The sequence below is a fragment of the Ambystoma mexicanum genome, chromosome 1p (genome assembly GCF_040938575.1).
Source record: "Ambystoma mexicanum isolate Mex_15411 chromosome 1p, UKY_AmexF1_1, whole genome shotgun sequence".
Taxonomy (NCBI): Eukaryota; Metazoa; Chordata; class Amphibia; order Caudata; family Ambystomatidae; genus Ambystoma; species Ambystoma mexicanum.
Window position 1 is genome coordinate 1,207,374,015 of NC_090921.1, and position 22,410 is coordinate 1,207,396,424.

At 43.9% G+C, this 22,410-nt stretch overlaps 1 protein-coding gene across 1 annotated transcript in view; it reads right to left on the reverse strand.

Annotated features, from left to right (window-relative positions):
* Positions 1-22,410, reverse strand: part of LOC138451817 (putative methyltransferase DDB_G0268948) — a 1,096,236-nt gene that overhangs the window by 209,373 nt on the left and 864,453 nt on the right. The window lies entirely within an intron of this gene.

Below are 22,410 nucleotides of genomic sequence, written 5' to 3' on the forward strand. Positions count from 1 at the left end.
CATACATTCTCCTTATCAAGAAACATATATGTTGGACTCAAATGTGCTCTAAATATATTTAAATCCAGTGGCTTAATCCTGCATCTAAGCATTCTTCAGGGCAGCTTTCAATTAATTCGGATTGTGAGTGTCTAAACAGGGGGGTTTTATCTCTGGTAGATCATCCAAAGTTAAGCTTTCATGACCTTTTCTTTAATGTACTTAATTTAAAGGGGCTGCATTTAGAAAATTGTTCACACCCGACTGAAATGTAAGTTATCGTACACTGCCTCCGTCTTGCATTCATACAACATGCTCACAGGGGTTAATGGGCAGTCATTGTCGTTGGTCATTCTCCCCATGTCTTCTCTGATAGTGATGAATTCTGTTCACCACAGACTATGTACGACTTTTTCTTGCTAAAATGAGGTTCAGTCTACTTCTTCTAACACAATGTGCATACACCTGAGAAGCAAACAACTCATATTATTTTGAAAGTAAGCCTCAATCATTGTACACCTGCCACTCAACTATGAGAATTAACTTAGGCAATTCAAACAAAACATGTATTCAGAACTTGAAGAGCTCAAAAACCTTGGTGCAACCCATTCCAGGTACATTCAAATTGATGTCATGTGCACATGCTGAACACGTTGTGGACGGACTGGTCTATACTTACCTAGTTCACTCCACATATGTAATTGTAGCAAGGATATTGGCCATCGGAATACACTCTTAGACTGCATTTCCTGGACCACCTCTAATAGGGCCTGCCCAAAGTACACTGTACCGTGAAAGGAGAAGGGCTGGCATAGCACACAGCCGAACGGAACAAGGTATTCAGGGGCAGGTAAATGGATTTTGGGGTAGGGAGTCAGGGGCTTTAAAAGTCGGATGGGCAACTGAAAGGAGTCAGGGAGGGTATGGTCATCCTGTTGGGTGGGGGTGAGAAGAGGGTCAGAGACTGAGTTTTTGGGGCAAGCCACAATGGGGGCGTGCAGACAGAAAAACTGGAAAAGACAAATCGCACCACTGCACATGGGGGGGGGGGAGGGTGGATTCCAGGAGGAGGCCGGGTGGAGGTGAAGGTGTGTCCCATGTGGGATTCGGGGGAGATGAAACCCCACAATGGTGGCAAACCACACCCGCTGCTGTGATCTGAAAAAGTCTGTTTTGGAGCATCCTCCAATGGGCAGGCTAATCTATCGGAATCTTGTGCAACACATCCATCGGTTAGAAACTTTGTGGATTATGCTCTAAACACTTTCATCACTGTGGTAGTGGGACTGAAGGGAAGAAGGTTGATTGCATTGTATGCACATAAAATGTGCATGCTTAAATAAATATACATGCAAAGACAAGTCAGAAGAAGCAGTCAGTACACATAATGCATTCGAAAATGTTTGGCAGCTAACTGCTCTTGCTTGGGGTTTAAGATGGTTCAAGCAAATACTTCATAGTATACGTTTATTTGCTTCTGATTAAAAGTGGTGTTCTCAGGTCAAATGTGTGTGTGTATATATATATATATATATATATATATATATATGGTCTGTGAAAAACGTTGTAAAAGGGACGTTATGGTTACAAGTAAAATCGAAAACCTCCAGAAATTCTCCTGTTATGGCAAGCTAAGTAGTATATTCAACAGATGATCCAGGCGATCAGGTAATTAAATGAAGCGTTATTCAGGAGCTAATGTCAGACTGCAGCTCTCTCCACTGGCCAGTCGCTCAACTGCCACAGGTCTTCTTATAACATTCTCAAGCAACTACATTGTTATTGTCACTAAGGGCAGTGTTGCATGTGGAATGGGTGTAGGGTCACAGGAGCACTGGTGAACATGAACTATGTACAGTACAAACTATTTACAAATTACATCACACCTCCTTCCCTACTGTTCAGGGAAATTTACACAGGTTATATTTTCACTACACGTTCTTTGTTCCAAATTTCTCCCCGCTCCAGCCAGACTGTATTACCGTGATCATCTAACACTGTCCTGGTTTCAGATAATTTATTATCTGTCTTCCTGGTCCACCTTGGGAGTTTTATCTTTACCTCGTCCCCCTTCTTGACACTTTTCAAACTACAACCTTGTCTCCCGTCATACCACCTTTTGCTCTGCTCACCCCTATGTCTCATCTTTTCTTTCACAGACTGGATATCCACGCCCACAGTTTTTGCACATCCTATCCATCAAGGTATCAATGGGTGTAAGGCTTCCGACCATGCATCAGCTCAAAGGCAGTGACACCATTCACTGGATGGGGAGTGTTCCTATACTGAAATACTCTCCTTCCTCCAATCTCTACCAAAATGCACTGCCATGCGTATTCCATCCAAATCATTTACACACCCATTGCTTTTTGGGTGGTAAAGCGCTGTCCTCTTGTGTTTGACCTTCGTCCTGACCAACCAACTATGAAATTCACCCAAAACAATTTGTGGACCATAGTTTGATACAATTGCTGCAGGCCATCCTTCCTTCCAAAATATTGTTTCAAGTAATGCAATTACATTCTTAAAATTGATGTCTTTAATTATACCAACCTCTGGCCACTGTGTGAGCAAATCCATCCCAACTATGACAAACACATCCCGCGTGCTACGAAAGTTTAAGGGTCCTAACAAATCAATGTCAATGATGTCCCACACCATCCTCAGACTATCTTGTATCACCATAGGAGGCACTCTCATTCCCAACACTTGGTCGCTATCTATGCATTGCTTGTTGTCTTTTATCCTTGTTTCAATACATGAGTCCATCCCTGACCAACAGAAATCCATTCTGATAAGTACTTTCATCCTACTGATTCTCATGTGGGACCTATGACCAAGATCCACAACCTTCTCATGCATACCTTCAGGCACCACCCGTCGCTGTACCCAACATATTGTCTATGACACACAGCTTATCTTTGACTCTCTGATATTCTCTGAGCTTTTCTCTTTCATCCCCTTCAATGTTACACCTCCACTTCAGTAACATCCTCCTCATAGCCTCCTGGTAGTCAGCATCTTCCCCATTTGCTGCCAACCACTCATCCTCCTAAAGAGATTCCTGAACAACAAACATGTCACTGATCCTTTCATCACCTAATGTTTCTACATCATCGTTTGAAACCACTGGCTTCCTAAAATACTGTGCATGGCATGTTGGAAACACTGGCTGCAAAAATAAGGCCAAAAGGCATCCTGACACACTTGAACACTCCCACATGCATTATGAATGTGAGGATGTCATACAAAGAAGGATGTATTTTCACATAGTCATAAGAAGGGCATAGATCTAATAAAGAGGATATATTGGAACCATTATGATCAGTGATCATCTCATCATTCTTGAGATCTATACACAAACACATTGATCCATTTGGCTTCTTAACAATAGCAATGGTACTAACTCACTCTGAAACTTCTGCTTTTTCAATGACCCATTCCTTTAAGATTCTCTCAATTTCCTTTTTAACTTCCTTTTTACATGCTAATGGTAGAGGACAAAATTTGGCAGCAAAGGGAATTACATTCCTCTTAAGCTTTGTTTTATGAACAAACTTGTTCAAACATCCAACCCGATTGTGAAAAACCTTAGGTATCCACTTCTCTATTTCATTATTGTCACTCTGTTTAATCTGTTCACTATTAATTATACACTTGTTCATCGCAATTGGGATCCAACTTTATACCAAAAGTCACTTGATATGTCCATGGCAGTAGGTTTCCACCTACATCTGTAACACATTCTTTGGATTTAACCATCTTTCTTCTGAAGCTCACTTCAGCATCAAGTGCTCCAATAATAACAATGGGGTTTTCACCATAAGCATTGGCTTTGACTTTAACCTCTTTCAATGTGCAGCTTTTCAAATTATCTTGCCAAGAACTCTTACTTGTCAACGTGTAATCTGCCCCACTGTCTAACAACATTTTATTCCAATAATGGCTCTAGGCTTCTTGACCTTGACTTCATTCACTGCAGAGACAGCATCAATCACTTGTAAGATGTTGAACCTTTCACAAACCTCAACATCATCCTCCTCACCCTCAACTACGAAGCTTCTTATTTTGCAACTCCAAAAACTTCAACATCTAGAAATATATCTCCTTCTACTAAATCATTTACATTCTATAAACCTGGCCATGCAGTCAATGTCTCTGGCAAAATGATTGGTGTTTCCACATCTGTAACATCCACTCCCCCCTCTCAGATTGTGGCCACAAGAAATTCCACGGTATACTTGAAAACCTGATGTTCCTCCTCTGTTTTATGCTTGAAATGTTCTCCCTCTTCCACGAAAACTGAATTCCTCAGCAATCCTGTTGTTGAGGGTTATCACCCTCCTTGCAGTCTTGTTGTTATTCTTTTCAGACCTGACAAAACTAGTCTCCACTACTTCTGGACTCGTTTTGTCATTTTAGATGATGTTCCCTTCTTTGACTAATTCTTTGATGCAGGTGGAGGTATGTCGAACTTCCTCGCTATTTCGAATGCTCTAGCCAGGTCTGGGTCTTTCTCCTTCCACAGATCCTCTCGTATCTTATCCTCTGTGCACTTTATCATGAGCTGATCTTTCAAATGTTCTTCCTTGCAGCAGAGTTTGAATTGGCACTTTACAGCCAGCTCCCTCAAAGCTGTTAGAAACTCTTCTATTGTCTCGCCCTTTCTCTGTTCTCTAGTGGCAAATTTATATCTTGCTAAAATCCTGTTCTCTTTGGGCCTCATTACAACCCAGGCGTTAAGGGTTTAACGGTGCCGTCGGCGCCGTTAACCCTTAACGCTTGATTACCATTTTAACGCCTGCTTTTAGCAGGCGTTAAAATGCAAGGCGCTAACCCGCCTTGGTGCTAATTACGGCACCGTAATTTACGGTGCCGTAATTAGCGCCTTCCCCACTTCCATTATGCCCTATGGGGCAAAAATGGGAATGGGGAAGGGTAAATGGGGAATGGGGATTTACCGCCCCACTCACCTTGGAATGGGGCAGTAAATCCGCCATCCACCATGGTGTAAACAGAGTTTACACCATGGTTGTAAAGAAGGGAACTTATCGCCTGGGTTGTAATGAGGCCCTTTGACTTCAAAATGTTTGTCTAGTTCTAAGATGCTGACATCAAACACATTCAATATCTGTCCTTCTTCTTGTGGTGGATCAGGCTTCCTTTTCAACACTTCTTGTCCACAATGCCCAAGACAGTGAAATAACAAGGTATCGTTCCTGGCCACTGAATAGTTTGGATCATATACAGGCATGGTGAACTTCAGAAAATCTTCTTTCCATTCCTTCCATTTGATTCTTGGTTCACCATATCCATGGGAAGAAATATTGCTGGTCCTGGTATTTTTGCCATGATGACACTGCACTACAAATGTGCAAAAACACAGTTCATATGATGATGTGATGGCTCTTTGCCACAAACAGTTGTTGTTTTCCCTTGCTTTCTATATGTTCTGGCTCTCCATTTATTGACTCATTTGTGGGGTCACTCAACTCCGTAAAAAATGAAGTGTTTCTCCTTTATTTAAATAGTCAAAGACGCATGCGTGAGACCAAGCACTCAATGTTGGAAAATGAGCTGCTTCTATCCACTCACAGTGTATTGTCCATACCCGTGTTACCAAAAGGAAAATACAGCGTTCTTCCCCACGCTATATTTTATGATGGTAAGCATGGAGACCAAGACCGCCACCGCACGAACACTGACGTCAAACAGTTCTTTCCTCCTACTCAGCTTCGTAATTGTGCCACAGGAGCTCTCGCTTCACCGACAGTTGCGTTCACCAAGAAAACCACTTTTAGTATACCTCCTGATATCCAAATCCCAGAATTTGGGTACTTGTTTCTAAAGTCCAGTTTTCAGAACTTTTTGGAAACCACTCTTCCTCCCTGCGTGCCTTGCGCCCCGACTGACATCTGGCTTGCCATCAGCCAGAAGGTGGCTGAGGTGGCCAGAGTCCGCTGTGATACAGAGGACTGCCGGAAGAGGTGGAACATCCTCAGGGTCAGGGTGCAGGGACTCCTCTCCCAACACCTACAGGAGCCCATGGCAAATGGAGGCGGTATCCTCGAGCCATTAGTCCTGATGCTATGGGAGGAGAAATGCAGTACCATCCTCGACATGGAGGGCATCGAGGGAGTTACTGGAGCAGAGTAGGTGCCAGCAGCAAGGAGGCAGGAGGTGAGACAACCCCTCCTCCACACAACAAATGACCATGTATAAATGTCAGCCTAGCACAAGACGCCGTAGTGGACAAGGACACATGCCAGCAGACCCAGCAGCTAGGCTGGCCAATTAGGGTGAAGTGACAGGGTGCCACATCAGCCTCCACAGAAGCCAGGGGACAGGGCACCAAGTGCACACCTGAGTGGTAATGCAGTGTGAATGGGTGGCAAGCAACCAATCCAAGTGCAATGCACACCACACCCCTGCTGGTGTACCCCGTTCCAGCAGGATTGTGGTGCGTGAGTAGCCACGGAACCATGCAGCAGTCACCCCAACATGTTGCGGGTCCATTTAGCCTGCCCCATGTTGACATTGCAGATAAGCTCCATGAAGTGATGTCCCCCTATACTGATATGGGTGCAGCAAGCCAAATACAACATATCGAGGCACAACACTGCTACTGCACAGCAGCATCCAATAGAGCTATTGATTGATTGATTGATTGATTTGTTTATTTATAGAGCGCTTTATACCAAGGTGCTGAACAGTGGAACAACTCGTACAGTGAATAACAATAAACAATAAACAAAGAACAATGTGAGCAAAATTACATGATGAATCATTTGACAGCAAAAACAGTGCAAAAAGCAATTAATTGTGGAGAAGGGGAAGTGGAGAGGAAGTAGGATTGGTGAGGGGAACAGAGAAGGATAAAACAAGTGAAGAATAGGAAGGTGGGAGAATGAGAAGGGAGTGGGGGTTAAGGAGTTAGAAGAGGGAGAGAGGGGGATGAGAGAATAAACAGATCTTCAAAGAGGAGAGTGGAGGAGAAGGGATTTAAGGGACGTGCAAAATGATGGAAGAGTATTGGAAGAGTGGATTGAGAGAGGGAGTGCGTTTCAGTGAAGAGGAGCGAGGATTTGGAAGGAGCGGAACCTGGAAGAAGCACAAGGGGAAGGAGGAACAGTGAGGAGGAAACGGTCAGCAGAACGAAGAGAGCGTGAGGGGGAGTAAAAGGTGAGAAGGGAGGAGAGATAAGGAGGAGCTAGACAATGTAAGGATTTAAAAATGAGGCAGAGAAAACAGAATTTTAACTGAAAGTGGAAAGGTAGCCAAAGAAGATGAGAGAGCGAGGAGGAGATGGAATCACGAGAGGTAAGGAGAAAAAGAGTACGAACGGCAGAGTGGTAAATGGATTTAAGGGGGGTAAGCTGGGATGCAGGAAGTCCAAAGAATAAAGGGGAGCAGTAGAATAGCCGGGAAAAGATGAGAGAGGAGATAAGGAGTTTGGTCGCATGGAATGTGAGGGAAGGACGGATTTTGCAAATGTTGTATAGATGGTAGCGGCAGGAGCGAGAGGTAAGTGAAATGTGTTGTGAGAAGGAGAGAGAGGAGTCAAATATAACGCCTAGATTACGAGCAAGGGAGGAGATAGGGAGGTTGGAGGGGGGAAAGTGGATGAATGGGGGAGGAGAGGGAGGAGGAAGTGAGTTAGAAGGGAAGAAAAGGACTTCTGTCTTATCGGTGTTAAGAGAGAGGAAGCGTGAGGACATCTAGTTATTGATAGTTGTGAGACAGGAGGAGAGTTTGAGATGGAGGTCAGGTGTGAAGGAGGAGAAAGAGAGAAAGAGTTGAGTATCATCAGCATAAAAGTGATGGGAGACGTCAAAGGAAGAGATAACAGGGGCGATAAGTGTGGTATAAAGAGAGAAGAGGAAAGGACCAAGTACAGAGCCTTGTGGAATGCCGTATGGTAGAGGGAAGGAAGAAGAGGTCTGACCCCTCCATGAGACGGTAAAGGAACGAGAAGAAAGGTAGGAAGATAGCCAATTCAGAACAGGGCCCTTGAAACCAAAGGAGGAGAGAGTGTGTAGGAGGAGTGGGTGATCAACAGTGTCAAAGGTGGCAGAGAGGTCAAGGAGAATAAGGATGAATGATTGCTTGGCATGCCGAGCAGAGAGGAGAGAGTTGAGGATGGAAGTGAGAGCTGTTTCAGTGGAATGTTTAGGTCGGAAGCCAGATTGAAAGGGAGGAAGGAGAGAGGAGGAGGAGACAAAGGAAGAGAGTTGAGAATAAGCGAGACGCTCAAGGAGTTTAGAAAGGAAAGGTAGAAGGGAGATAGGTCTGTAGTTAGAGGTAAGGAGTGGGTCAGCCGAGGGTTTTTTTAGGATAGGAATAATCGTTGCATGTTTGAAGGCTGAGGGAAAAGTAGAAGATGAGAGGCAGGAGTTAAAGAAAGTGGTAAGGTATGGGATAAGAAGAGGGTAGATTTTGGGGATGAGAACAGAGGGGAGAGGGTCAGAGGGAGCGGATGTGGGGTGAGCTTTGGACAGGAGGGAGGAGACATCCGACGTAGAGACGGGTTAGAATACAGACATATCGGAAGAGGGAGGAGAGGGGGGAGGAGAGGAGAGGGGGTAAGAGAGGGAGTTGATTTTTTGGCGACGTGAGATTATTTTGGAGAAGAAGAAGTTCACAAAATCAGAGGGAGAGAGCGTGGAATTGGATGAAGGATTAGGAGTAGCAGGAGTGAGAAGACGGGTAAGAGTTTGAAAAATTCACAGAGGATGAGATGCTTGAGACTGGAGGAGGTTAGAGTAGTAAGAGGACTTAGTGGTTGCAAGACAGGAGTTGTAAAGAGCGTGATAAGAAAAGTAAGAGGTTCGATTAGAAAGCGAGGGAGTTTTGAGCCAGAGTCTCTCTAACCGCCTGAGGAGGCGTCGCATGGAGCGGAGATGGGGGGTAAGCCAAGGTTGAGAAGGCTTGCGTGTAGGGCGAAAGAGAGAAAGGGGGTAAAGTTGGTCAATAGTAGTGGAGATAGAGGATGAGAGGGCAGAGAGAGCATCATCGGGAGACAGTAATGCAAAGTCTTGGTGAGATGGAAGAGAATAAGAGCAGGTGTCAAAGAAGAGGGTAGCGTCGAAGTCTCGGAGGTCACAACGCGAGTATATAGGGGGAGAAGGATTAGTGGTAGTAGGTGTAGATAGAGGAGAAAGGGAGAAAGAGAGTAGAGCATGATCAGAGAGATAGACAGGGAGAGAGGAGACAGGGGAGGAGGAGTGGGAGGAGGAGAAGATGAGATCAATAGTAGAGCCAGAGGAGTGAGTAGAGGGCGAAGGGAGGAGGGAGAGGAGGTAGGAGTCAAGGATGGAGAGGAGAGGAGAAGGTTGTGGGGGAGAAGGCAGATGGATGTTAAAGTCTCCAAGTACCACTAAAGGAGAGGTAGGTGGAGAAATAAGTGAGAGGAGGTGATCCAGATCATCCAGGAAAGAGGAGAGAGGACCAGGGGGTCGATAGATGATCAGGAAGGAAATAGAGTAGGGAGAAGAGAAGGACTTGTAGAGGAATTCAAAAGTAGAGAAAGATGGGAGAGTTGGAGAAGAAGAGGAGGAAGTGAATTTCGGGTGGAATGTGAGACCTACGCCGCCACCTCATCCGGAGGCACGAGGGGTATGGTTGAAAGATGAAGACGAGGTTGTTAAGGAAGCAGGGACAGAGGTTTTTTGAGGTGGAATCCATGTCTCAGTTAGACAGAGGAAATGAAGATTGAGGCGGAAGAAAAGAGATCAAGGGTAGCAGCGGTCTTGTTACAGATGGATCTGGCGTTCCAGAGAGCAGTGTTTATGAGGGCAGATTGGTTGGCAGTGGGGGGGTAAAGAAGGTTAGGGCGATGAAAAAAGGAAGGAGGATGAGTAGAAGAATGTGGGGGAAAATAATGAATAGGACTAGGCATCAGGAGGAGCGAGTATAGCAGGAGGGAGAGGAGAAGATGGAATGGGGGTGAGGGTGGAGAGAGTGGGGTGAGAAGGAGAAAAGGGGGACGATGTCATAGATGTGTCATAGACAAAGCGACCACACCCATTCCCACAAGGTGTGCATCACCGGGGGAGGGGATGTGGGGGCATGAACACATACAACCTTCCCATGTGCAGGCATAACCAAGGTTGTGCATGTATGCCATCACCTGACCATGAAAGAATGCCACAAGATGCGTGACCCTGCAGGACCGCAGGCATTCATGCAATACCTCAGCTGTCCCTGCATGGATATTCTGCCTTATCCGCACACAGGCCAAGGGCCACTTGGCCATGTGCCACACACATGGCTGCAATCATTCCCACCAAGATGTGCCCACATGCAAAGTCTGTTGAGCAACCATGCCCATCTGCCCAAATGTTTGTGGTGCCATTCTGTACCATAGCATATGTGTTTGCATGCCATCACACATGAAATCATTCCTGACAACATTTCCTATGTCCCCTACAGGAACTCACACATATCCCAAAGCATCTGAGGAGGCTGAGGAAGCAGGCCCATCAGGAAGTGGCAGCTACATGCCCTCAAGAACCACCACCACCACACCCCAAGGGCTGCCACCCCAAGGTGCAAGTACCGCAATGCCACACCTGGACCCAGCAAGGCCAAGCCTGCAGGTGGCAGTGCAGGCACTGTGGCAACCAGGACAACCTCCACAATCATTGCACCCACTACGGCAGCTGCAGTAATTGACAATGAAGACACACCTTCTGACAGGGCCTCTGTTGACACCCAAGAGGACACATGCCAAGTGCCACATGGTGATGAGGGACACACACCCCTGATAGCCCTCCCTGCAGCATGTCCAGAAACCCAAGCCGAACATATACATCCCCACCTATGGGTCACCAGCCTTCAGCCCTAACCCTCTGCAGAGACCCCCTCACATTTACCACATACCACTGAGCCAATCCATCCTCCAGAGGCTGGGCAAAATGGAGATGTGCCAGTGGAAGATGGAGGCCATTGGCCACACACATTCAGAGCACCTCCAGGCCATACACAATTGCCTACTAGGAGCCACCTGGGAACCGAGCAAAAGCAGCTGGCAGTACTGCCACCCTGTCTGTGTATGGCCAACGAGTAAGGAAGCTGAAAGAGGGGATTTCAGCCTTTGCAGAGTCGCTTCAATAGAGCACAGAACTCACTCTGCAGCACATCCGGGGGCTCAAGCTCGGCCACACTCACTGAGGGGTCACAGCCCAGCCCACCCAGGCACCGATCTAAGCGCCATTTGGAGTCAAAATCACTTGGGGATGCCCCGAGGCGAAGAGGCCATAGAAGTGACATTGACACACATTTTGCCCCCAGTGACCTTTCTGGTGTGTTGGTGGTGGGGGGGGGGTAGTGTGTGTGGGTCTTGCTTGTGAGAGGAGGGGGATAGTGTGGTGGGGTGTTGCCTGTGGGAGGGGTGAGGTGGATAGTGATGGGGGGTGTTGGTGCTGGGAAGGGGACGGGGGATGTTAGTGCAACAAATTACAATAAAATAGTTGAACTTGATCAATGCAAGGACATTCATCATTGTGTCATGGTGGTGTTTATTAATTTAAGTGGTGTCACACAGTGGTGTATGCCATGTGCCATGTCAGTGTCGAAGAAAGCATGATTTATTTGTCCCTAGCGAGCCAGTTGGCCATCCCTGATGTCATCTCTGGCAATGCATACAGACGCCACTGGCACTGCATAATCATCTTCTAGGGGTGGGTTGTCCACATCAGGAGGTAGAGGGACATTCAGATCGAGGCAGATCTTGTGCAGCATGACACACACAAGCACTATTTTCCCCACCTTTTCTGGTGTGTACATCAGGGCCTCTCCTGTAAGGTCCAGGCACCGAACATGGGCTTTCAGGAGGCCAAAGGTGTGCTCTATCCATACATCGGTAAGCCTCGGCTGTGAGCATCGTGGTAGGCAATATCCTGTGGTGTTTGTGGATCACACACAGGTGTCATGAGCCAGGGCAGCTCCAGGTATCCAGAGTAACCTGCATGTAGAGAGGCATAGCCATGAGTCACATTGAATTGTGTTGGGGTGGGGTTTCACAGCATCAGGGTAATGGTCATCATGTTCATGCAAATGGGCCTTAATTGTGTGGTATGTATCTTTACTATGTTGTGTCCCTGGCATCATGCATTGTATTTACTTCACATGCACCCTGTTCCCTTGCAGCGGATGTTATATCATGTGTCTGTCGGTGCCATGCCAATGAGGACATGGGGGCTGTCTTGTGGGCAGTGTATTGCTCTTGTGCATATTGGCTGTTGGGTTTCCTGACTGCCCTCACTAGGCTTCTGAGGGCAGCGGGTCTGCATTGTGGACTGAATGTACAAGGGTAATTGGCTGTGGTACTGGCAGGTTGATGTTGTGTGATGCAATGTGGCACTTTATTTGACATTGGTTTGGATTATTCATGTTGCCTTGTGGTACAGACTTGTGTGTGTTTGGAGTTTGCATCTGCTTCATGGTCCAGCTATGTCTGACAAGTGCATGTTCCCTGGTCTGTACTGTGATATTGGTGTGGGAAGTGGTCAGCTCTGCCTTTAGCATTCACTTGATATGCCATGCTTTGTGGTGTTTTACACCCCCATGTGGTCAGGTACATTGCAGCGCTTGAGTACTGACAGTTTCACTCACCCACTACCCATGTCAGTTGGACTCTGTGGCAGGCAGTTTACTGTAGGACCAAGGGGTTGTGGGTTGAACCAGGGAAACAAGCATAGCAGTGGGTGATATACAGGATGGGATCACAGGTCACCTGCACATTCATAAGGTGGTAGTGCTTACTGTTCCAGGTCACTGCTTCGTGGGGATGCAGGGCCACCAAAACATCATGCGTACAGTCCAGGGCTGTGATCACTTTATGCATTTGGGCAACAGCATAGAACTGAGCCTTCATGGCATGCACCTGTGCAGGGGTGTTGAGCATGAGATGTGGTGTGATACATGCCGCAGAAGTGCATCCTGCACCTGGGCCAACACTGCACAAAATGTTGGCTGTGCCATGCCGTGCATGATGGCTACAGAGTGCTGGAAGATGCCGGTTCTGAGGAACTGCAGGAAGGACACTAGCTTTAGCAGTGGGGCACAGCTGTCCGGATGTTGATCTTGCTCCCTATGTAGTTCTGGATTCTGGTGAACAGCTCACATTTGGTCTGTCTGTTGAGATATTACTGGGTGATCAACTGGCTGTGAGGGTCCAGGGTGAGGGCCTGACCCTGGGGATTGGTATGCACCTTGCCTGGCCTCTCCACCCCATCCTCCCCTGCACTCCCTGTGCCCTGGGCTGGTTGTTCTGCCTCTGTGCTTACAGGCGCAGCATGAGAAGCTGCATATCGCATCTCGCAATAGCTAGTGGCCGCATGTTGTGGCTAACTGTGTTTGGGAAAGGTGTGTGCATTTAGTAGCCCTAAGAGTGGAGTGGGATCACCTGTGGCTTCATTTGTGCCACCTGTGTTCATTTACCTCTATCTACTAATTGTGCTGTGTTTTTGGTGGTATTAGCACCATTTTCCGGCACATTGATTGTGTTCCATGGTGCTGGCGCAAATACCACCAGCTTAAATAGCGCTGGCTGCAATTGAAACGACTGTAATTGCGCTGGCTGTTTTGCAATTGGTGGTCTGTCTGCAGGCTCCTGATCGGGCAGAGCAGTATTGACGCATCTAATTCCGTTAAGGACACTTTTAGGGTGTACCACCCAACTCGTGATGAGGCCCTTTATTACATGGCCATACTACAACTTTTAAACCATGGAGAAAAGAAGAGGAATTATTAGGTGACCATGACTAATTTGATGCTGCTTCAATGCAAATGAAAGCAATATAGCAAATGTAAAATGTTAACAATGCAAACAAATGTTGGACAATGTACGCCAACAAGAGGAAGAAATTGAACCTCTATGCAATAAAGACACTCCTGAAGGCAGTCAACCTTCTCTTTTAACCACTTGGAGAACCACTTACTCTAAATGAAGCCGAAATAGCCATGGCTGAGGTAACAAACACCATTTACCAGGGTTAAAAAATCGTAAGAAGACATTCAGTGCTCAAATCACAGCTAAATGATGAACAACTCACCATTTATCTAGAAGTTACTAATGAAAATGAACATGATTTTAAACATGACACTAAAACTTTTAGCTATATAAATTATAAACCTCTGTTCCTCTATGTAAGCAGTGAGCTGGTTCTGGGGACATCTTCTTAATTAAAATAATCAACACATTTCTGCAAAACTTAACAAACAACAACCTTTCAGCAGTTGCAACAGCACCCGCAGGTCTAGCTGCCTATAACATAGAAGGTGGAACTTTACACTGACTACTGTTCCTCCAAGTAGAACAACAAAACAAATTAGAATACAAATTATTAGCAGAAGCTTCTACTGACGTATGCAGAATTATGAAAGACATCCTGATTGATGAAGTATGGTTTCCATTCTCATGTTAACTTTAAATCATCTGAGAATGGAAGAAGTCATACAAACTGACTGCGAATAACTGTTTGGAGGAAAACACAGTATTGTTTTCAGAGACATTGTACAGTTAACACCAGTAAAAGGTCAATCTATTTTCAAAACAATAGGACACAAACAATGCTGTAATACACTTGGGAGCATTGTAAATGTAAATCTCTGGCAACATTTTCTCTACAGAGAACTAACTCAAAACATACATCAGTCTGCAGATCTCACCTATGCTTATATTTTAAAATGCATTAGAACTGGTCTGCTTACTAAAGATGCAAAATCCATCTTAGAAAGGAGACCAATGCCTGAGCTATATGGTCAAAAGACATCTGTCCTTGATATCATGGAACAATTAACTCAACAAAATATAAAATGCATGCCCTTAATGCTAATCCTTGAAAGCTGTAGTAAATGCAATGATACAATGTTGAAAAAAGAAATGCAAGCCATAGTGCATATCAGCACCACAGACAAACCAGAAGTGCATGGCATGACACTCCCTATGTGTCAACAAGCAACAGCATGACTAAAGAGCTTAGCTAAATGTATCTCCAACATAGCTGGATTAGAAAAACTATGAACTCTGTGTCTAAACTGCAGGGTATTTTTTAAACTTAACCTTGACGTAGAACAAGGTTTAGTCAATGGAGCAATTGGTACAGTTGTTGGATTCCAAACACATCCGCATGACAACAAAATTCAATTTGCCAACACCCAATTTCACAAACTTGCAGAAGTTTAAAGAATATACTGCAAAATTGCATGTTTCCTTCTTTTCAAAGACATGTATGTACAGAGAGAACAATTATCTTTATCTTGTGCATATGCTGTCACTATTCACAAATCGCAAGGTCTAACTCTAGATCACGCATTGATTGACATTGGCAGTACAATCTTCAAAGATGGGATGATTTATGTAGGACTTTCACATCTCTGTACACTCAATGGTATATTCCTAGTTAACTTTGATGATAACAACATCAATGCAAACATTCCATGCATCCTGGAATACAAGAGGCTACATGCGCTGTACACTCCCAATCTAGATAACCACCCTGTCCCTCAAAAAAGAAAAACTTTAAAAAAAACCTATCACAAACAGAAACCACCAAAAAAACAAAGAACAAATGCTACTCCATCAAATAATACAACCACAAAACTGTCTAGTCCAAAAACAACTGCATGTCCATCCGAAGTCAAAGAGACAAATGTCTCCCCCCAAAAAACAACTGCAGGCCCATCACAAGATTCAGAGGCACAACTCTCTGGTCCATTTGAATTCAGCAACACAACTGGAGTAAATTGCTCTGCAAATGTAGCAATCAATCTTCTCTTCAAATTGCCACCAATTGTACACAACATTAACTTAAACGGCTCAGACCAGTTTTGTTTGCAAATGCTTGGCCTTATAATCCCTTACAGTGTCTCAGCTATAAGGCAAAAATTGGACTATTGTACAGTAATGGTAAAATTCACAATAAACACAAAGGAAGACCACAAGAATTCCTAATGTATTTACCACACGTACCGGAAACCAAAAACATCCCTATGAATGACATCTTGCAGATTTCATACAAGTGGAAATATACATGCACTCTCTGCATATTTTGCAATAGCACATCCCTAATGAACAATTTGTTTACATATCCATACCAAATTATTAATTCATTCAATTGCACCAGTTTCTGAAGAATGTAAATCATGACATATTATGCCCTTTTTGCAATTCAGACAATTGTTCCAGCATACAAATAAAATCACATGGCTGAATGTGTCATACTAATACTTCTAAGGTACAATGCAGATGGTAACAAAAATAATTATAAGCTCAATAGCTTTGCACATGGCCTAGTATCTCTTGGAAAGAAACCCTTCACAATGGTAGGCATAATCTACCACACTGGTGCCACAACCACTTCAGGCCACTATGTTACATATGTCAAAAAATTGGCGTAAATGTAGCAATACTTATGTTACTCCAAAATATAGGTTACCAGCAAATCTAACAAATGCCTCCTTAATATGCCTTCAACCCAAATATACTCCCTAAAGTATAGTACAATACATAGTTAGAAAACGCCAATGGGCATCTAACTACTTTAAACATTCTCTTCATGATAATACACTTCAAATATGCCATCACAATTCTACTTGCCTAATACATTCATACTACAATACAATAAGTACATGGCTGTTATCACAGGCGTTTGACATATATATATATATATATATATATTATACAAATATAATTGATTGATGATATTACTGATGACATCACATGTCTAGCCCCTTCTTTTTTGTTCACTGCCATATCTAGGCCAGGTGGTTTTATTTACTGACAGTCAGAAACTTAACATTCAAAAGGTATTACATTTATAGATGTTGCTAATCTCACATGTTCTTACACTACTTTCCTTAGAATTTAATCGCATCTTATGATGTACATATATAGGGGAAGAAGCAGGCCTAAAACACAGCAATCATTTTTGTGCGTGAATACAATCATGTAGATTATACACAGTTGCTAATGATACTGCCTCTTGTTTGCTTACTTTACTCTCCATATATAAGCCCCATATTTGTATGCATTGTAGTCTATTTATGTTTTGGGTGTATTAGTAGAAATATGTAGTAAGTGATGCATTATTAGCTACTTAGTATATGTTTCACAGTACGGAAAAAACTGATACGGAAACATTCACCGTTTTATTATATAGCTTTGGAAAATTACAACTATTGCACCTCTATGGTGTATGCTGCAGCCAATACCTACATTTCTGTATGAGTAGGTTCCTGTACTAGAAAGAACACTGCAATGGAATGTTCTTTAGAACACTACATTGCATAATGAAGTATGTAGTTTATTACACATCTCCCGATAATCCCTGATACTCTTTTGCCAACATTACATTTACAAACCCTTGTATGAAAAGTAAATGCACATGTGATGTCATCAGTGATGTCATCAATGATATTTGTGATGTCATCTTTGATGTCCTGGGTGTTAGTATTAGCAGTGCACGGTGGTGGTGCGAGTTGTGGTTGCTTAGCTTATCACAACTGGCGAATTTCAGGGGTTTTTAGATTTTACTTGTAACCATAATGTCCTTTTAACAATGTTTTCACTGAATTTCATATGTTTTTAGTAGCGCATACCATCCCTTAAACACATTTTTTTCACTGAATTACATGGCCATGGTAGTGACCATGTAGTTATGGTTAAGTTGCTGTTTCCATAGGAAGAGCACTTTTTGGGCGGCTTATAACTCTGCTTCCTCTGGAGGAATCCTCACCAAACTTTGCAAAAAAAGTATATGGTCCACCCTGAATATTTTTGCTAAGTTTGGTGAGGTTTGGTCCAGGGGGGGTAAAGTTTTAGGGGGGGTCCAAAAACTTATTTTTTCCCATAGACTGAATGGGGGAAAAACTTTATGCATGGCTACAGATCAAACCGCTGGACGGATTTTCACAAAATTTGCAGCTGGAGCCGCGGTTTGATCCCAAAAGAGTGCTTTTGTACATTTGGTGAAAATCCGTCCAGTAGTTTTTTTTTAAACAATTAAAAAGTAGGTCTAAAAAAATTAGTGATATCTATGTCTGCCCCGCGGACACACTTCCCTGTTCGCTCCGTCTGCAGGTCACCGATTGGGTAATCGGGTGTGTCATGTCTGCAGACATGTGACGCGTTTGCTCATTGGATGATGAAGGAGGTCAAGTGCGTCAGATTGTTCCGATGCGCCCGCCATCTTGATCCGTGTTTTGGTGTCCGCAGACATCGCTGCAAAAACATATAGAAAACCACAACATTCCACTTGTTAAACTTATCAAATACTGTCTGGGGAGGAGAGGGTTGATGAGGATGGGATGGGATGTGGCAGCAAGAAGCAAAAAAGTGGTGTTTTTTTGTCACAAAAGTCATACAGCATATTTGGAGGTAAGGTGAGCAACTGTCCTGTAGTTTTGGCGCCTGTGTTGGGCAGTTTGCCGAGTGGCTCTGCGGGACGTGGGTTGTCCCGACTTGCTCTGTTCGAGCACTATTTGTGATCTAACAGAGTAAGTTAGGAGTCACAATTAGTCATGCTGGGGGTTGGGGCCGAGCGGGGAGGGGGTCATATACATACCTATCCCGCGAATGGGAATAACAGTGGCTGGCAAGTGGCAGCTAATCTGAGTCCTATTGTATTGCATTGCAATCGCAGCTACTGACGTGACATGCTTGCAGGCCGGTCATGTCAGTAGCTTCGGATGCAATGCATTTATTCTCCCAGGTGAATGACGCCATGACATCATCACCACCTTTTGTCCCGCAAAGGGATGTGACAAAGTTGGCCACCCTATTTGGAGTTTTTCCTCAATATATTGTGAATAAACGACCGGTGAAGTAGTAATGTGTCTGTGTTACAATGTATGTAAAATAATATTGGAGTCACATTGGTGCCCCGTAGAACTTGGCATCTGAGGCAGCCACCTGGAATGTTTGATGAAAACAGCGGCTGTGCACGTGTATGCCAATACGAGTTCTCATGGGTGCGTTGAGCCGTGTTGTTGCAAAGTGAGAATGTATTTAGATTCTGAGTGAAGGTCAGCAACTTTCATTTTTTGGTTGCGAGCTAAGCCAGCCCAGGCATGGGACAGAAAGTAGAAGGGTCAATTGTTTTTTGGCCTTGAAAGAAAGGGATTTGTTCGTGAAGAGTCAGTGAGAGGAGGTTTGTATTAAAGAACATTTGATAAGGTTATGCATTCCAAAAGTGTGTACGGAACATGTGAATTCAGTTCATGAAGATTCTTTGATGCAAGCAGATTGAGCATTACTGACTGATTTTCACAAATACAATGGATACAGTGAATATTATGTAAGTTTGTTTTTGATGACTGTATACCGGAACAAGCTTTAACCTATTATTCTCTGAAAATTAATTTTGGCAATGTAACTCAAGTACTACTTTTCTGTGTGCTTGTCTTTTTTATGTGGTTATGGGAAGTGCAGAATGTAGGCGTTTGTCGACTATAACTAGATTCACCCAGGTTCAACCCTTATATTTCTTTAAAATGTCATGTATGCCTATATGGAATTGTGTATCACTATCTAGGTTCTTTTTGTATTTTTTGAGATTGTTTGATGTGTGTGCTAATCGTTAGTTTAGACTCTAAGCTGCATTAAGAAAATAATACATATATTGCAATAAAGTGTAATAAAGGTCTGGTATTGATACATATTTTCTGTTATGTTTTCCAAATAGATACATGCTGCCTTACTGCGATTGTCATGGATTCCAGATGCCAACTGATGGGTTCTTCATTCATCAGGTGCACGTACTCGTGAACGGGTGGATTACTATGACTGTTTTTTGGGACGATCGCCCAGGACCCATGTGTCCGTACGCTGCACTAGCGATTAGGAGTAACATAACATCTTTTATGGTGGTCTAAGAGTAAGTTGATGCAGACGTCCTGGAATTCACTTTGGGACCCAAGCGGTTCCTTCATCAAAAACAAATACTTTGTGTATGTAAAAAGAAGAACGTGTGTCTCACAATTAACTTTTTCGATCACGAGCGAAGAAACAAATTTGCAATTTGATAGAATATGGGAACAGTCAGATTTTCTCAGAGAGTTTATTGTGAAATAAAAGAACTTTACAAGTTGTATACTGTTATTGTTTTCTTTTAAAGAGCGGTTTAATAATTTGAATTGTGAAGTGGTATGTTGTTACTCGCTGTGTGTTGATTTTTGGGTTCTGCGTCACTTCACGTAGGTGGTTATGGACACATTTGGCTACGCTGAAGAGGAACGTCGCAGAGAAAGTTGTTCATTATCACTAGTGTTGGTTATGTGAGGGTCAGGGGCGGGGCATATGATTTAATGACGTCCGGCCAGTTTACCTTAGGACGATGCAGCAATGGTTAACAATAGCACAAGATGGACATGCCCTGTTGCCAGATTTCGTACGTTTCTCAAAGAGGACAAATGCGGTAAGATGATGTCGAAATGTTTGCGATAAATGAACATATGTACAAAAATACATGGTCAAACCCTCGGGACAATAATATTTTGAGAGAATTGCACTTGTGAAACTAATGCAATCATGTTTGGGGAGGTGAGGGGTGATGATGATGGTTGGAATATTTCAGGCGTAATTTCAAATGAGTTTACAAAGTTTGTCGGAATTTAGTACACAGCTTATTTGACGATTTCTTTGTGTATTATTTTGACAGTTTTGAAACAATAAAACGTGGATGGATTTACAGCAAATTTGCGTAAGGCTCATTGTCAAGGATCAAGAAGCATGTTTTTTTAGTGCCTGGGGGGTAGGCTGTAGTCATGGGCAGTGGCCCGAATGTCAGGGTCATGGTATAAGGTTAAGATCCAGACAATGTGGCTACTGGCCATGAGCAGAAGGGACAAAACATAGTATTCAAGTGGTCATGTCCACCTGGAACTGGCTTTGTCGTAAAGTTATTCGCAATTAGGATAGATTTGAAAGGGAAGTAAAATGTGCTTATGTTAAAATGGTTAGAGGATTTTTTTTTTACATTTTGGAGGTTGCCATGGAAAGGGAAGATGGGCCCTGTATGGAACTGGAACTTTCCCTTTCCATGGTGGCCATCTTGGAAAAGGATTTTATTCCTAAACCGGGACGCCGCGTCCCAATATAGGATGAGAAATACTATTTTTTAGTAGCACGGATTACCGCTTTGGAAACCTAGGCTGTTAATGCATTCATACCCCATTTTAGGGGCTGAAATGGAGGGTAATGGTCCAGAGACCTCGTTATCCACCCTCGTTTCACTTGGGCTGATTACTAGGGCTACTGGGCCATTAGCCACTGTTCCAGTCCCTGGAACGGCGCATAAACGCTACAATATTCACATAACCATAACAAAGAATGCAAATGGAAATGTTGGAAAATCTTATTGCGTCTATGTATTTTACTGAGAAATACAAAGTAGATGGAGTCTATGCATTTTTTTTACTTCTATTTTTTTAACTGTGAAAGGTGGTTCCTAAAGGAACATTTATTTTGTTTTTGGATGGATTTTTTTTTGGCAGGAGAACTAAGCACGAAAAGTATGGACGGAAATGGAAATGAGGGAATAAGCACGAAACACTAATATGGAGGGGCATATGGAAAAGGGGGAAATATTGTGTGTGTGTTATTTCTAAGGTAGGGGGTATTGTGGTGGCCAAGGGTACCCAATTTCGCGGGATTGTCCCGCAATTAGGGACTCCGTCCCGCGGTTAGCAAAGTGGCTGTGCGAGACGTAGGTTGTACCGACTTGCGTCGGACAACCTGCCTCCAGCACAGCCACTCTGCAGACTGAAATGGCCATCTGCTCAGCACGGTGCTGCCGCCTGCTGCTTTCTTTCTCTGGGCGCCTCTGCAGGCCTGACTCCTTTTGAGTCTACAGGTCGAGCTGTAACGCTCGGACACCGGCCTTAATTCAAATGCTAATGCTTTGTTCCTGGGGTCGTGATGGTTATGTTTGCAGTTAAAAAACGTGACCATCACCTCCCAAGGACAAAGCATTTGTATTTAAATTAAGCCAGGATATTAAGAGCCATTAACAAAAAAATGTTTCAAAAAGAGGCGGCCCAAACGTGAATGACGTGACGTCATCACCGCCTTGTGGCCAATTGTCCCGCGACAGACTATCAAAGCGTTGGCCAGCCTAGGGGGCAGTGTTTCTCATGCTGCTTGATTACAGCAGTGGTGGTGTCTCTTGGGGAGGAGTGATCGCGTTGGCGGATGTCATTTTAGCGTAAATAGCCGTTTTGCCAAAAGTATGTACTGTGTACTAGATTGTTAATGGATGAGTATGAATAGGTGTTGGAGCTGTGCAAGGGAAATGTTGAAGTTGCAAGTTCCTACATCAGTATAAAATGTAGTTCCAAACTGCCCATGAGGCACATATGTTATTGAGAAGTGCGTATGGGTTCTCGGACAAGTCATCATGCTGTGCACAAACATATGGTCATGTGGCA